Genomic DNA, 5,093 nt, shown 5'->3' on the forward strand with positions numbered 1-5,093 from the left:
AGTAATAATAATAGTAATAATAATAATAATAGCTCTGACTCTGAGCGTTTTTGACAAGGACATGATCACTGAGCGTAGGCATAATATTTTGTTCACACAAGATAACATTATAAAAACCCAACATTTCACATTATTAACATGAAAACCAGTTCAATCACATAAATTATTAAAACTGTCTCAACCATTCATTAATTATGAATTATATCCACGTAAGGACAACAGTTTTCTCTCCAGGGTACATAATTAAATTCAAACGTAAGGCGTTCTAATAAAATTAGCCACTTCTTACAATCCACGAATGTTGATGTCGGTCTAAAACTAGTAAAACAGACAAATCAAATGTGTACATTTGTAACTGATGTCATTTTGCTGTTATCATTTATTCATGCACGGTACATATAATAAACTGCACTAATAACGCACCCTGTAAATAATTAATGAATAATTTCCAAACAGGCCTACACGTATAGTTTGTGTCCATAGGGCTGAAATCCGAGAATTAATTACCGTAACTAATTTGGTCAGCACACCCCACAGATATCCTCATCATTAATGCCTTTCACCCCTGGCAGGGTATAGGCCACATACAAGCTCCTTCCATTTCTCTCTATCCTGGGCCATGCTTCCAAGCTCGTTCCAAGTGAGCTTCATCTCTCTCAACTTCCTTTCCATACATCTTCTCCATGTTTCCCGTGGCCTACCCCTGCCTCGTGCTCCCTGTGGGTTCCATTGCAGTGACTGTCTTGTGATGTTTCCGCTGGGCTTTCTGAAGGTGTGTCCCATCCAATGCCACTTTCTTAGTCCTATTTCTACTTCTATATCCGTTTGTCCTGTCCTTTCCCATAGCTCTTCATTTCTTATTCTATCATGCCACTTAATTCTTAGGATACTCCTCATACATCTGTTGATGAAAGTCTGGACCTTATTCAGCACTGTCTTTGTTGTCTTCCCACAGATATACATGTAGGTATTTTAAAAAAAAATGATTATTAGGCTAAGGGACTTTACGACATTTTCCTGTTTTTGTTGGTTGTTTGTTATCTTCTTCCCAAACTTACAACCTTGCGAACTTGATTGAAAAGCCATTTTTGACCTTTACAACACAAAAGCTAATACAGGCAGACGCTTAGTGTTATCTAGAATGCGACTCAGTAACACATTAGTCACCTTTAATCTTTGTCAGCCCTCTCAAGATTTAAAGAATGTCAATATTTCGCTACCTTAGAATTACGACGTTCTATCTGACATTTTTGGCAGTTTTGAGCTACACTGAGACCATGAACTCAGAAACCAATAAATGTTCTATGAGCTCTATCAAAGTCGTAACATTTTTCGAAGTCGTTGTCAAGGTATTCAATCAAAATATCGCATTAGAAAAAGCTTGACATTTTGTCAAACTCAAAATTTCAAAAATCAAATTACTCAAAACTAGATTCTGAGCTGATCGAACTTTGAAATTTTAGGGTAGTGATATTTATTTTTAGTTCAAAGCTTGTGCTTTTCATTCCAAATGGCGCTTTCTCGCGAGCCTGTAGTCAGGACTGACGTGACACAGAGGGTGGATTGTCCAGGGTGATGCACGCGAGAAAAGGTATGTTTATAAAATGAATGAAAGAACAATAAATGATGATGATGATCATCATCATCATCATCATCATCATCAGGAATAATTGAGAGGAGCAAACACATCATTATTCTCGAGATCATCATCATCAACAACAACAATGACACGTAGCCTAGATCTACCTGCTTCGCTTTTCTCGCAGACAGTTTTCTGTCTCTGGCAGATCCTGGAGAAGAAGAATAAACAATATCAAAAACGATAACCACAAAAGACTGAAACCACTCATGGACCCGTTCTATCGCGCATGTACAGAACATGTTTATATTTCGATGGCTGAGCGCAAGAAGTGACTATAATATATATATATATATACATGTATAATACATACAGTGCAGCCTCTCTATAAGTTGGTGTGGGTTTATATGTTGTAGCGAGCATTAATGAAATGTGAGGCAGCGTGGTGGAATCAGGCTCTCGTCAAAATAATCAAAGTGAAGAAACTTTTCAAATTATTGTTTTTGGGCTCAACACCTTTCATGCCCATTAAAGAACTCATTTCAGTATAGATTTTTCTGAAAAACGTTGATGAAAGGCACAAAAAATGTAAATGTTCAATTACCACGGACTCTTCAGATAAGGAAATAACTAATCTCTGGCGGCCTTTTTTCCCCGCTAATCTTACCTCTGAAAACTGGTGACCCTACCCCCTTCATTCACAAATATCTCGACTAGTATTCAAGATAAATGGATATTTATTTCACCCACATAAAGACAAATGAACAAGCTTTAAGATGATACCAATAACTCTACGTGCCCAAAAATTGACGAGAGCCTGATTCCACCACGCTGCCTCACAAATGTGATGTGGTAAGGTACAACTGGGAAAGTTGGGGTGGCGTGATGTAGGTGAGAGAGAGAGAGAGAGAGAGAGAGAGAGAGAGAGAGAGAGAGAGAGAGAAGGGATGGGTGCAGGGCGTTACTCACGAGGAGCGTTTATCTTGGGTCCTCTCAGGCGAGTTGACCAGTACTGACCACCGGAAGAATCCGCCTGGTCGCTGAGATCTTGCTGTGAACAGAAGCAAACTTTTGCTTTTCAATTTAAAAACAACAATAATCAAATTGATTAATATGACTTTCTTTTGAGCATTATAAGAAGCAATAAATCTTATTGTGATCTCGTAATCAATTAATAGTTCAATTTTGTTAAATGTCTAGGATTTATAATTACGTCTGATGCAAATGTTCCGCAGAAATAAAACGAAGAGTTGCAATGGTTAAAGATATTTTCTATAAAAAGAGCCTAATCCTGCAAAACAGACAGACAGACAGACATATGGATAGATAGATAGATGGTTTTAGTTTTAGTAAGGTTTTACGGCACTTACAACTGCATAAGGTTATAATATGAGCACCAAAGGGTGCATGTCAACAGAGAAGTCCAAAATGGGGAATCAGGCTTACTCTGCTCACCTCTCTAGCCTCAACAGCACAAAGTCTGCTTCCTCTATCAAGGCATCCCAGAAATAGCAGTTCACAAGAGAGTGACAAACATACAAAAGAAGTCGCGGAAAAAGGATGATAGTAAGGATGAGGAAAGAAAAAGCATCAGTTCACCCTATGTTGTTCCTGCGCAGTATGAGCATGACATTGATAAATCAGCTCATTTACAATTCTTCAGTGCATAAGAACACGTTAGTATCCCCCTTTGGGAATGGCCTAAAGACACTTCAGTCAGTAGCAGCACTGCCCTGGTGGGGCGGGGGGGGGGGCGATAGATAGATAGATAAATAGATAGATAGATAGATAGATAGATAGATAGATAGATAGATAGATAGATAGATAGATAGATAGATAGATAGATAGATAGATAATCCCAGCCCCTCACCTGATATCTCTTCCTGTCCTTCTCCATAGCGTCGTAGACTTGACTCAAACTCAGACTTCTGTGTCTGCCAGGCTCAGACGTCATCCGGCACAGCTCGGGGCTGGTCGTTTTCGGACGTGAGGACTTCACATCCGGAGGGGAAAGCACACAACGGGATATCGAAAGATCACAGGCGATATAGAACGGGTTGAACAAAATAATGCTACATAAAAGCATTGAGTTCGATTGTAGCTTTCGACAAGGTGGCATGGCACCCGTCTGCCTGGCCCCAGGACCACCAAGGGATCTTTAACGTGCCCAACTTGCACACGGGACCTACGATATTTTTAGCCCTTATCCGAGAGGGCTAGGTGTAAAAATCTTACTTACCCACTTTAAGATCAGGTGTGTGGCTGAAAGACAACAGTAAGAAGGAGCCAAGGAGTAGCAGTAGAAAGGTTGCCGAAAGAGTCTGGAACCCAGAGGAGGCGGGAGGGCAAAGGAGGTGAGGGGGTAGGGGCAGAAAGCGGAGACGAAAGCAGGGGACAGAACATTGTTAGAGAGCAGGAAAGGAGTTGAAAGGAGACAATTTAGAGAAGAAAATTTTACGCCGCTATCGGGACTCGAACCCGGTGGCTATTGAATGAGAGACAAACGCCTTAACCTCATGACCATGAGAGAAAAAAGGTGGAATACTAATACAATTTTAAACTTTAATTGAGCGTAATGTAGGCCTGGATTAAATCGGAAGCCTGTGCCTTCGAAATACTCCCCCCCCCCCTTTTTTTCCCTTTTTTGTTGGCCATTATGTGTGTAAAACCAATAGAACTTCTACCTGTTCTTCTTCAAGTGCTGGATGGGGCTGAGACAGACATCAGCGATCATGAGTCAATACTCTTTTCTAAGTTAGGATGTTCTTAAATATTATTGGCGAACCTGCTCTAATGGCCACCTGTGTAAGACAATTGCCTGTTACAAACAGCCACTCCCCCCCCCCCTCCCCGTGTGTGTGTTTTTTTAACATTACAATGACACACAGTGTAAGGCGCACACCTGTCTAAAATGGCCACCTTTCTGCTCAACAGTGGATAGCAATCTTAGAAAATGTCATCTATAATAATATTATTAGTTATACCCTACAGATCTACAAATTTTAATGCTTGAATGATAAAGCGCTATCATTTTGTCAAATCGGTTGAGACTGTACATTCCAACTCGCAGTTTAAGGTCATCAATTGATAAAAAGAAATGTCTTTTACCATCTATAAAACTTAATACAATGGATGAAAGGGCATTTGAATATCAAGGCCCCAAGATCTGGAATGCTTTTCCAAGTACATGTACTTTAAGGGAGATCAAATCTTTAGATTCATTCAAATGTCAGCTGAAGTCAATTCTGGAGTGATTTTCTTTTAGTCAGAACACAACGTTTTATGTTACTGTGGTACATTGTGGTAAAGCGCTCAGAGCCTGTGTACTTTAATCTGGGTTGAGCGCTATATATATATGTCATTTATTATTATTATTATTATTATTATTATTATTATTATTATTATTATTATTATTATTATTATTATTATTATTATTATTATTATTATTATTATTCCTTATTATTATCATTATTGTTATTGTTATCTCCTATTTCTGGATCAGGGAGTAGAATGC

Source organism: Aplysia californica, unplaced genomic scaffold, assembly GCF_000002075.1.
Source record: "Aplysia californica isolate F4 #8 unplaced genomic scaffold, AplCal3.0 scaffold00112, whole genome shotgun sequence".
In the NCBI taxonomy this organism is placed as follows: Eukaryota; Metazoa; Mollusca; class Gastropoda; order Aplysiida; family Aplysiidae; genus Aplysia; species Aplysia californica.